Source organism: Cryptomeria japonica, chromosome 4 (genome assembly GCF_030272615.1).
Source record: "Cryptomeria japonica chromosome 4, Sugi_1.0, whole genome shotgun sequence".
Classification (NCBI taxonomy): Eukaryota; Viridiplantae; Streptophyta; class Pinopsida; order Cupressales; family Cupressaceae; genus Cryptomeria; species Cryptomeria japonica.
This window is the reverse complement of record NC_081408.1, coordinates 762,517,789-762,531,355: the sequence shown is the minus strand read 5'-3', so window position 1 is coordinate 762,531,355 and position 13,567 is coordinate 762,517,789.

The window sequence follows — 13,567 nt, the reverse complement described above, 5'->3', positions numbered from 1 at the left end:
ACTTGGTGAATGAAAATGATCGCGAAAATACCTTTAAGTACACAAAATACCTTATCAGGCTCCGTGCGAGTTAGGTCAAAACATTAAATGCACTCGGTTCACCTTTAACCGATTTACTCCTTTTTTTGTTTTAATCGAGTAACCAAATTTCCTTCATTTACCGACTTGACAGGCTTCCTGTATACACCGACTTGACAGGTTTCCTATAAATTACTTTTGATAGAATTTCAAACTTACTAATGCATCTTAACTATGCAGATTTTACATTTTGTACATAATAGAATAGGAACTGTTATGATTTAACCTTTAGAGAATGCAGTCCCTTCATACCTTTTCTAATTAATTTGGAATAGGTGCACCTAACTTGGTAGGTAAGGTTCTTTCTTCATCTGACATGATTTCCTTCTTTTTCCAAATCATCTTCAATCTTTCTTTTATCTCTTCAGTGTCTCTTCTAGGTTATCTCTGCAATCTCCAACTAAATGTCCAGCTTTGTGACAATGAAAACATGCCATACGAGGATTTCTCCATGATCTTCGGTTGTTCATTCCAAACCTTATAAAATAGTTGGCACTAATATGTCCCTATCTTCCACAACATTCGCACCATATCCTTGTATTGTAATCCCATGGTACTGCTGCATATTGTCGGTAAGGATCTGTGTGAATTCGGAAACCTCTAGTGTTTGCTCGGTGTGGACACCACATGTAGTTCTTTTGCTTAGACCAACACTTCTTGGTACTATGTCCATATCTATTGTAGTTTCTACAAAACCCTTTGAATTTTGCCTTCTGATAGTTGTTAATAGACTTTGTCCTACATTGATTAGATGTATGACCATATTTATTGCAATTTTAACAATATCCATTGGACTTAGTGATATTCGGTTGCTTACCTTTTCTAATCTGGCATATGTTGGTAGTATGACCTTGATTTCCACAGTAGTAGCAAATAGGCTTCTTCCTTTTGATGTTATTCCTATTTCCAGCTTGCTTTGATGATTCTCCTCTCTCAGTAGTATGAATTCCTTTCTCGGTTGGTTCTTTTCCTTTGTAACCGAGTCCTGCATCTTTGTTGGGTCTTCTTGTATTCAGTTGCTCATCCAACATCTTTGATGCATCATAACTCTTCTTCAATGTTTCTTTGGATTTCTTCTCTGTTTCAAGTTCATCAGTCAACCTTGATACTTCAAGTTTTAATTCTTGATTTTCATCATTCTTTAGAATTGCTTCATGATGTGCATAACTTAGTTGATCTATCATATTTTGTTGAATCCCAGTTAACCTTATGATTTCATCATTCTTATCAAATACTAAGACTTCAAGTTGTTGTTTCTCTCTTTGTAGATCTCTTGCTTTATCCTCTGCCATCCTCAATGTATCTAGATTTTCAGTCATCTGTGTACTGAAATGTTCATGTTCTCTTTTCATTTCTTTTAGTTGATCAGCCAATGCTTTGTTCTTTTCTTTCAATACTCCAATCATTTCTTCAGTCTCTTCAAATATACTATTCTTAGACGATGTCTCAATTTTTTCCACTAACTCTTGAGAATTCTGCAAGTCATTAGATAATCTTCTTCTTACTTTCAAAGATTTTTGCATTTGCCTTTGCATTTCTGCAATCACTTGATTTGCATGATCCAACCCTTCTTGTAGATACACAATCCTCTGAGATTGTTTATAGCCTTCCATTGATAAGATCTTTCTCTTTAGGTAGTTAAACCCTTTTCCAAGATTCAAGCTCTGATACCAATTGTTAGGTCCAATATGGAAAGCTAATGTACTAAGAGGAGAGGGGTGAATCAGTACTTCAAAACATTTCTTGAATAATAACCTTACTGTTATGCATAAACAAAGTAGTGCAGTAACATAAAATAAAGTTAAAACAAATAGATAACAATCATACATGATTCACTCCATAACACATATATTTTGGTTACGCAGAAACTCTTAGTTAGAGAGAAAAACTGTGGTGGGGATGGCACCCACAACTTCACTACAACAATAATAAAGAATGCTCAGTTAGAGCTACATTTAGCTATTTCTGATAGCTTACCCTGTTAGGAGTAACAAGATCTATTAGATCTACCTTACTAAAGGATTTTACAACATTTATTCTGAATGTTGCACTTGGTTAGAGGCTTTACAATTTATAGACTTGGTTAGAGTCTTTTACCCTATTAAAGGTTTCTCTTTTAACTTCACAATATTACAATAAAATAATTACTAACATCTGCAACTTTACATCTGAAATGTTATAGAAGATTCTATGTGCTCAGGATAAGATTACCTTGCTTATAGCATACCTCGGTAACCCATATAGTAACTCGGTAAACCCTTCTGTTTACTCTATTCTTTAACTATTCTCTGAAAACCTTCTCGGTGACCTCTGTCTCTGTAATAGTCTTCCTTCATACATACATACACTTCAATAATGCTTTATATATAGATCTCTTAAAATGGTGATCCAATTCATTGCTTCGATCTTACAAACAAGATTCCTCGAATGAATAACTAAACAAAATATTTAATTGGTTAGATTGACCTCACAATCATACACAATCTTCTAGTGCAATTTCCAATGTAATAACGGTTAGATGTGCCTCGATCTTGTAACATGTTTTCATATGCATGTCTAGGTTCAATGTATTTGGTAACACATTTCACTCGGTGAATATCAACTTGGTGTGTTAACTTTACTGCTCGGTAGCCATAAAAAGATACTCGGTAGACAGCTCGGTGTATACTGCGTTCTGTGACTACTTTCTTTTGTAACCGACTAGACTGTGCATACCGACTTCTTTGTTTATACCGACTTCATGATTCGGTAGTGCTAACTGACTAGAATATATACTATGACTTTGAATATAAAAACTAATGGCAACTTGATAAGTAGTAACATCTTTATATCTCAAACTAAATATGTGAAGGAATTGTTGAAGAAGTTTAGGTTAGATGACTCCAAACTGGTTGGAACTCCTATGGTGACTAGCTGTAAATTATCTAAGAATGATGAATCTTTGAAAGCTAATCAGAGTTTGTATAGGTCTATGGTTGGTGGACTACTACATCTTACTCATACTAGGTCGGACATTATGCATGTTGTGTGCATGGCCACTAGATATCAAGTTGATCCTAAAGAGAGTCATTTCACTGTATTTAAGAGAATATTCAAATACTTGAAGGGAACTGTGGATTATGGTTTTTGGTATCCAAGGAATGATGATTTCATGTTATGTGCTTACACTAATACTAATTGGGATGGTGATGTTGATGACTGGTAGAGTACATCTAGTGGTGCTTTCTTTTTGGGTTAAGAAATTGGTTTCATGGGCTAGTAAGAAACAAGATTCAATATCCTTATCTACTGTTGTAGCTGAGTACATTGTTGCTATTGGTAGCTACACTCGGGTGGTTTGGATGAAGCAAAATTTGAAGGACATGAGAGTTATCTATGATGAGGCTACTATCATATACTGTGATAATTCCAGTGCTATCAACATGTCAAAGAATCTGATGCAAAATTCAAAGACTAAACATTTGTCAATCAAATATCATTACTTGAGGGAGAAATTCAGTGAAGTTGGAGTATGTGTCTACAAAGAAATAAATTGTTGACATTTTCACTAAGCCTTTACCTACAGATACATTTGTCTATTTGAGAGACAAGTTAGGGGTATCCACCCCTCTTGATGAGAACTAGATGCATTGAGTTGCATCAATTTGGTGGACAATCTTATCACTTTATATAGATTGATGAGTTGGTGTTTCTCCTCTGGTGGAGTAGTCTAGTTAAGTGTTTTAGGGGGAGAGATTCATGAGGATGAGTTTTGGGGAGAGATGAATTATTTGTATTTTGTCTTTAGCATTGTTGTCAAAGGGGAAGAGATGCATGTGAAAAAGTATTTTATTTGCTTGATCTTAGGAGGAGTTTGTTGGAGATGTTTCTTTATTTGCATTGATTTTTTTTCGCATTCATATGTTTCCATCAATGCCAAAGGGGGAGATTGTTGGGCATTGTTGCTGCTAGGATATGTTGTTGTCATTGATGTCAACATATTCTTTCTTTGGTGATTGCATATTGGTTCACTATGATTATGGTTTTGTGTGTGGAGTAGCTTTAGTATCATTATATTCTTTTGTTCTGGTGTTGGCAATCTGAGAAGCTTAATTGATCATATGATATGATCTAGTTTTGCAGCTTGTTTATCTGATCAGTGCTTTGAAGAGTTCAGTATTTCCTCCAGTATATTTTGATATGATTAGATCTTGATCTGATATTTTGGGATATTGTTTGGGATGGTCTTGTGTATCTTCATTTTAGATGCTTCGTGATTTAGTGCTCTGCAAGTTATCTTTCTTTGTGATAGTTGCTGTTGTTTGAGTGTTCTTGAGTTTCAGATGTTGATTGATGAAGATTTGATAAGTGGTGTTGGTGCATATATTATTGATGATTCTAACATGCTTGCTGGTGTTTCCTAATCGTTTCCTATTTGTCTTGATGATCCATATTAATCATTGTGTGAGTTTTTGGTGATTTTGTTGAACCAGTGATGTTCTTCGTGTTATGCAACTTTTCTCGGTGGTGTAGCGTGTTGTGGTTGATCTTGGCATGATTTTCGATGGTGTTGAGCATTTGGATATTTGGTTTAGGACCATGTTATGTCATGTAAATCATTATATTGGTCCAGTGGTTTATCTTTGTATCATGTGATGTGATTTTGTGATTATGAGTTGAGGGTTTAGCTGACCTTGTTGTCAAGGTTGATGAGTTGTATAAATAGGTGATATTGTAATGTAATTTGGGTGTCATGGTTGTGTCTACATTATCAGAGAGTGGTGTATGTGCGATCAAGTGATTCATCCTTCGACATTGTGATTGAGAAGAGTTTGGTGTTGTAGAGCAAACATTGTGCTTAACCAAAACTATCATCAGGCTTTTGGAGATGCTGCTATTGCAATCATTCCTTCTAGATTGTAGTATAAATCTTGTTGTAAGTCAGTAAGACCTCCCCAAGGGTTGTAGCCTTCTGGGTTATTATCATTTGAGTAGTGAGCTCTAGGCGGTGTACTTAAATGCATGTGCATTCCCCATTGTAATATTTTCACATACTACTGCAGAGTATCATCTTATTGTGGGTAGGTTCCCATCGTGGTTTTTCCCTTAACTAGGTTTTCCACGTCAAAATCTTAGTGTTGTGTTATCATCTTTCTTATCTCTATTATTGCTATAGTTTATCATATCTGTTTTTGTGATTAATCTTGTAGGTTCAGTGAAAACTGATTCACCCCCCCCTCCCCTCTTAGTTTTCCCTCATTTTTGTTGCTAACACTCTAAACTCAATGAATGCAAATGATCCAAATGAACCTAGAATTTCCTATTTATGACCAAAAAATTAGTGTTTTCCATCCAAAATGGTCATGGTCACCCTGAACTTTGAAGCACTTGTACATCAATCAAATGAGCTTGAAAATGCGCAAAATTTGAAACTATCACTCAAGAGCATATTATTGTTAAATTGGTCTCAATTTCCAATTTTTTGATCAATTTTCCAAGGGGGCATATTTACACCCTACTGTCGTTGAGACACGTTGGGGCAAGAAATTTTTTGTTTTCTTTGAAACAACATTGTCTCAAAAAGGGGCAAATGTAGACACCTAAAAACATCTCTTGATTAACATACTAATTATAAATCTTCATTAATTAAATAATTAAATAATTATTTAATTAATCTAATCTTTATTCTTCTAAATTAATTTCAATCATCACATTTCATCAATACTAATTATTCAATTTCTTCTAGTTTCCCTCCAATCATTTAATCATTCAACTTTCCCTCTATAAATTAATTGAATAATTTTATTATTTAATTAATTTTGAATTCCAACTTTAGTTAAATAGTCTTTATTATTTAAATTCAATTTCTATTTTTCCCATAATTAAATAATTTCTTTAAATTATTTAATTAGCGAACTATGTCTTCCAGATTAAATTAATTTTTTAGATTTATTTATTCTAATTCATCTCTCAGTTCTAAATTCCAAATTCTCAAATTCTTAATTTTATCTCATGAACATGATTTTGGATAATTTTAAAAATTAGTTTTAAATCCAAATTTAGATTAAAAGCAATTTTATGTTAATTACTACTGCACATGTTAATTTCTAACTAACATTCACCCTTGAGTTCCACCTTTTCTGACTAATTAATTAATTCAATTAATTTTTTCAATCACTTCTTTAATTATCAATCAACTTATTTGCTCACTCCAGTTCCATCTCTTAATCAATTCTCTTCTCTCCAATTTTTATAAATTTGTCACCAGTCTCCTTTTTTCATCAACCACCATCTTCGAAATCTTTGTGTCTTAATGCAAGTTTACAAGTGTGAAAAGATTGAGAAGAGAAATTGGTGATAGGAGCTTTTGTGCAAATAGTGATTGATTGTGTTTAATTGATTTGATTGAATTTGTTATTCAATTGTTGTTATTCACACAATTTATTATTGTGTTTGATTGATTTGATTGAATTTGTTATTCAAATATTGTTATTCGCATAATTTCTTATTGTGCTTACAAATTGATTTGATTGTATTTGAGTTTCGGTGGTTGAATCATTAAATTTGATTTTTTATGTTGCAATTCTCCTATAAACAATCATGACACATATACTTGCCCCAAGCCTAGTGCACTTCATCATAATACCATACCAGGTGGCTCATACAATGACTACATTCCTTCACCATGTCAACACATATATGAACAAAATCATCCTTACATACAATATATCCCTCCTCCTCCTCCCGATGGCTCAAGCATAGAGATAGATCAAAGAGACAAAGTACTGCCAAGCAATGGTTTGCAACAAAAAATTAAGGAATTGCAACAACAAATGAAAAGTATGCAAACACCAACCAAGAATTTCACAATTCATGACATATGTCCTTATCCAATTGATAGAAGCATACCAATGCCACTTTTTCCTCCATATTTTGTGGTGCCTAAATTTGACAAATATAAAGGAAAAGGAGATCCTAAAGCACATTAGAGAATTTTGTAAGGAATTTAAGTAGCATAACAACTTCCTACACTAACCTTGAGAGGAGGGTAATGCAAAAAAAATTATAGATCTTCACAACAGTTACAGAAAATAGAAATAGATATAATAACATTCAAACCATAACACTATGATTTACGTGGGGAAAACCCTTTCAGGAGAAAACCCCCACTCTCCAAAAGCCGCCCAATATATTATTCCACAATAAAAAATAGATTACAATATACTTGTAGAGAAATCTCTTCATAGGAGTACCACTAATCAGAGATTCAGAGGTAACTCAATAGCCATAAGACTCTCTTACACTCAACCTCTATCTCATGCACCTCATATATAGGAGATATAATACAAGAAACCATCAAATGGTATTGCAAAACCATGGGCTACAACCACCCAATAAGGTGTAGTCAACCTTATCTCCCTTCTAGATTCCCTATGACGAGTCCCTCCCTTTTTACAACTCATTTATGTGTCTGATGTATTTTATATTTCCTATTTTAGGAGTACAAACTTTCGGAGGCCATAACTTGAGAACCGTGTGTCCGATTGACGAATTGTTTGAAGTGCCAGAAAGCTCATGAAGTGATCTATATCCTCATAAATAGACATGCCATATAAACGCACTTTTCAAGGTTTTTTGGGCCCTCTAAAGTCCTCAAAATCAAATTTAAATCTTTCATTGGACCCCTCCAAAATGAAAAATTTAATATCTTCAAAACTAGTTGTGATCTTGTGATGTAACTTTATCAGAATTCTTATCTAGCAAACCAAAAGCTTCATGGAGAATTTCGCACCATTTCATGCTCAAACAAAAACTTACTATAAATAGTAACCTCATGTAAATGCAAGGTTGAGACACCATTTTCCCAACAAATTTTTCATGGCTTGCATAGAATTGACATGAGAGGATTCTTACTTGATGAGATTATTTCCACAAAGTTTAGGTGGACAAGCCATGGAATGGTTTTCTCAGTTACCACCTAGGATCAAGTGTTGGGGTGAGTTGATAGAGACCTTTATACAACATTGAATGCAGAGTATCAATGACCACTTTATGTGACACAAAGGAGAAAAATGGAGTGTTTTGCATCATTTCTACAATGATGGAGAAGTTTTTCTAGTCGATACCCTTGTCAAATTCCACAAAAGCATATGGTTCAAATGTTTACCCAAAATGTGAAAAAGGACACTAGATATGACCAAGTTCATAAACATGTTTATCTACATTCAAAGAAGTTATTGAAAAAAGTATATCTATTGAGAAGGTCCTCATTGAGGAAGGCACCATCAAGTTATCCAAAGAAAACAAAGATGTTTCTAATGGGAAAGATAAACCTTGATTTTGGAATAAGAACAAGAATACCTTCAATGATGGGGTTGTGGATGCCAATGTGTTCAAATCAATAATAAGTTGTCTCAGTGCTAGTTCATTTAATAATCAATTAAATACACAAAGAGCACCAAGACTTCCAAGGAAGTACACACCTTTGGGAGAACCAATTGAAAGTGCACTAAAGAAATTGGTTGCCAAAAAGCTCATTATAATACCAGATACTATCATTTGAGAAAAGGGTAAAACCTTTATGGTGCAATTGTCACAAACTGAAGAATCTCATTCAAGATCTTATTGATGATGGCAAAATGGAAGTTGATAGTCATACTTCCAATGAAGAGCATGTGATTTTCAAGAAACCATTTCCAAAATATGGTAAGGGAAAGGTCCCTAAAACAAACAATAATGCCAATTACAGTAATGTGGCTTATGATTACAGTGTCAACCACATCACTGAATTGAACAAGCATAAAACTACCATAACCATAAAAGGAAAAGCTCGTAAATGCAATGTCACTAATCAAAGGGGTGAAGTTTCTTTATAATGTGTTACATCCAAAATGACTTCATCATCCAATAACCAATATGACCTTTTAGACCAATTGGGAAAGACACCCGATCTCATTTCAATCCTTGAACTTTTGCACTTTTCAACCTCACACAAAGCTATTTTGGACAAAACCTTGCAAGAGATATCCGTCCTTACCGATATGAAGATGGACCATATCAAGTCATGGTGGGATATATTTCTACCCCTCATTGCCTTACATTAACTAAAGTACATGACACATCTCCACAACAACCACAAAATATGCCACTTCACATTGAAACTCTCCTCCATAAACATTGTATGAAATGACACTTGAAAGATGGAGGACCAGGTCTCAATATTTGTACTTTGAAAGCTATCTTAGCATTATGATTCTCTAAATTTTTTGTAGATTCTAGAAGAATGATCACTATAAAGGCATATGATGATGACAAATGCTCCTCAAAAGGAATAGTCACTCTACCTCTAAGAATTGTGCTAGTAACAAAGGATGTGATTTCCCAAGTCCTTGAGCTTGATATTACATATAATATACTTTTAGGATGACCTTGGATACACGCAATGAAAGAAATGCATTCAACTTATCATCAATGCATCAAGTTCCCACACAATGGAACTGAAGTCATGGTCAAAGGTGATTCGAATACATGCATATATTGCAATAATATTTGATCAAGGCCCAAAATAAGAGTCCCTATAAAAAGGAAATATAGTCCATTTTCAGTATATCTTGATCTAGAATCATTAGAAACTTCCACTTCAAAGCAAGCAGAGCTTAAAGGGAAATTCAAGGAGCAAGGTAAGGGAGAATATAATCTGAATCAAACCATGTATCTAAGGAAATTAATGGACTCTCCCAAGACCCATGGTAGTTTGCATCCTTCAAAGTGAATATCAGCAATCATCATAAAATGGGACAAGAGTTAGAAATAGCTAACAAAGCTAAAAACAACCAATAAAAGTTAGAAACAAAGGGACAAGAGTCCCACCAGGCATGCCAAAATGTGTATGGTGAAAAATGATGATGATAAAATATTGCAAAACCACAAAGATCCAATCACAACAAACCCTAGTCCTACAATAAAACATTCACCATACACCAATGAAGATACCTAAGAACATGAAAATCAATAAATTGAACAATATGTTGGAATCCAAAAACACTGAGGGGGGGGGGGGAGGAGTGAATCAGTGTTCTACCGATAATGTTAGTTTTGAACTTATTGCTTATTAACCGGTTAACAATAAATAAAGTTTAAGTGCATACACCAAATAACACATAATGAGGAAACACCATAACACCAATATTTATAAGTGGAAAACCCTGCAAAAGGGGAAAACCATGGTGGGGCTGATACCTACAATATCTATATACTTGATCAAGGTATACAAATATTACATAAAGAGGATTGCACATGCAATGAGGCCAACCACCTAGAGCTCACTTCTCAACACAAAAGGATAAGTCTCACAAACTTAAAAAGAACTACAAAGTAATAATAAGAAGAATGAACTTATAAGATGCATTTGACCATGCTAGATAAGGTTTGGTTCATGCTCTGATAACCTTCACTGTGTACCGGTTTGTTGATGCTCTATTTTTCCCTATTCTGCTACTGGTTAGGTTGTGCATGTAAGACTACACACAAAAGCTTCCATTCGCTGACCAAAATGCATATCAATAATATTTGAATAATTCACAACCAAAATTCACATCCTCTGACATCTCTTGGTCCATTGCTGAAAGGGTCTCCTTAAATATCCTCCTATCTTCCACCATGTTGGCTTCAATGAAAAGTATAAACCTGTCGGCTGCTAGATCATAATGAAATTCAAACATAATCCCAATGATCATGTCGGCCTTCACAAGTTACCATAAATTATATGAAATAAATAATCGGGGCCATAAGATCTCCTAGTCGGGTCCTATCCATTACCGAGTTCCAAATACACGTTACCAAGATCAGGACTTAGCCAGTTGTGAAACAAAGTGAATATCAGTTGAGTGTAATGAATGTTGGCTAACCCAAACAAAGAAAAGTGATAAAACAATAAATCCAAATAGAGAATATATACACCTGAAGGTGAGTTCCCATGAGTTTCCATCAATGACAACCCAAAATGCTATTAGCTCTCACTGGATGAGTGTCAATTGCCAACAATCTCCCCCTTTGGCATTGATGGGAACACTCATGTGAAAAATGATGCCATTCCCGAATTTGCCTCTGAATCTACATAACCTCCTGACCTGTACATGAATCTGTTATATGCATATGATGCTCCCCCTGAGTACTATATACATTTTTTACTCTATTCCTCCCCCTTTGACATCAATGACAAAGCGGGGTGCCCACAAATAATTCTATACAATTATAAACATAAGCCAGTTCTATACAAGTTTCAAAATGTCTGCATATATAGACTTCAAAAATGAAAAGTAGGTATCCCAACCTTGCTTAAGGGAGTCAAGAATGGAGATGAATCCATTCAAGAGACTGGCATAATATTCAATTTCTTCTAATGTATTGGGATCTTCCTACTGCATGTTAGAAATACACTCAGTCTTATGAAACAATAAATTATCCAACCAGGGACAAATGAGATTGCAGAGCTCATTTTCTCTCTTTATTATACTGTCCCTTTCCTTCTATAATTTCAAAATTTGATCCATAACTACCAAAATTGGACCATCCAAAGAACTTGTTAGGTTAATTATTGGTTTGTAAGAGTTAGAAATCTAAATTAAATTGTTCCTACAATCTAACAGTTGCTTATCTATAGAGGATGTGAGCTTATCAAAATCTACAAAAGTCTTATATACTCTACCTCCCTCCTCCAATGTTGTATCAATAGATTGCAAGCAAGTTTGGAGTTTCCCCTTGTCAAACTCAATCATTTGCAAAAATGTCTGTTTTTGGGCCCCAACAAATTTTTCTTTAGCCTCTATCAATGAAATTTTTAGTAAAGAATCATAATTCTTGGGAATAAAATTAATAATCTCCTCCAATTTACAAGATGAGCTTGCGCTCTCTTGTGCTTGGAATTCTGGTACCAACTGCTTCAAAAATTCAAAATTGTGCTTGATTAATTCCCTGTCTTTTGACTCTTCCAGAGCCAACTCCTGGGTTGCATGTGCTTGAAGTGCTGCTACCACCAAAATTTTATCAGTCGGTGACATCTTATGGTAGGGATTGTCAAAACTGATAGAAAATTTTGTCAAGTTTCCTTTGGCTATGGTTGAGGTGACAATTGCCAAGTCGGAAGAGATATCTGCCACAGTTTCCCTACCCTTGTCTGACAGAGAGATATCATTAGAATCCTTTATTTCTTGTGCACCAGTGGCTTCACCACTTGGTGCCCTATCCATATCTTGAACATCCTCTATAACATTATTATTTGTATCCTTATCTACATTTTCCTCTGTATCCTCAACATGTTATACATTATCAGCTGGTGTATCATCTACTACAAAATTTAACTCACTAGCCAGCACAGTGGCAGCCGATGGAGTGCTAGCCAGTTGCTTAGCATCTACACTTGGTTGTTCTATATATGTGGGTTGCTTATCTTTTGGCAATTGAATATTCTGAGACTGTACAAAACTAGGACTCAATTCATAACCCAAACTCAAAAGAATCCTTACCCAAATATCTATAGTTTCCTTCTAGATCTCCTCAAACCTTTCCAACATAAGCTTGTTTATTTTGTGCTTGGGATTAAATTTGGATGAGCCGATTTTATTTATTAGATCTACCATCTTTAGATGGGTTATTGTTGGACAGAGATTAACCAATTCTGTCTCTTTTATTTGCCAGTCCAGAGTCTGAGCCTCTAACTTATCATACAACTCCTTAGGCAAAATTTTCTCAAGTTCAATCAATTCTCTAATAAAAGAATCAAGATATAATATAATTTCTTCTTCAATTTTCTTTTTATCCTTCTCATCAAATCCATTAAAGAATGAAGAAATGTTATCTAAGTTACCATCATTAATAATTTGATCAATTAGATCATGAGCATCCAATTTCTTCTTATCGGTTCTTCTTTTGGCTTCAGTTTGGGTTGCTCATTAGATTTAGGTTTACACTTATGTACAATTGTGAATTTAGGTTTCCAAGGAGTCTCCTTAATAATTTCTTTCTTTTGCTCCTCCTTCTTCTCCCTCACTACTCTAGCAAAAACTCCTTTCTTCTTTGGAAATTCCTTTATATCTTCATTGGATTCTGTTTCCTCAGAAGAAATAGTCAAGTATTCTCGAGTAGCCTATGTTTTCTCTTGGCTGACTCAACTAATTTAGGACTAGCAGGCTCAACCAAAGATCCTTCTGGTTGCTTGGAAGTCTCTATCTGTACCGATACCACATTGGGAGTGGCCTGAGCTTCCTTCTAGGCTTCCCTTTCCTCTTTCCTCTTCTGCTTCATCTCTTCTTTCCTCTGAGCTTCAAGGATTTTAACTTTTTGTTCAACTTTTGCCTTGTCATGCCCTTCACCTATAAGTGTTTTGGTTGCAACCTTAGTCATCTTCTTTCTAATAGCCAGTGCAACCTATTCTTGGTGAACCTTTAGCCCTTTCTCTTGGGTTGTGCCAAATTTCTCCTCCTTTTCATCTACCAGTGCTTGCAGTAAGTGT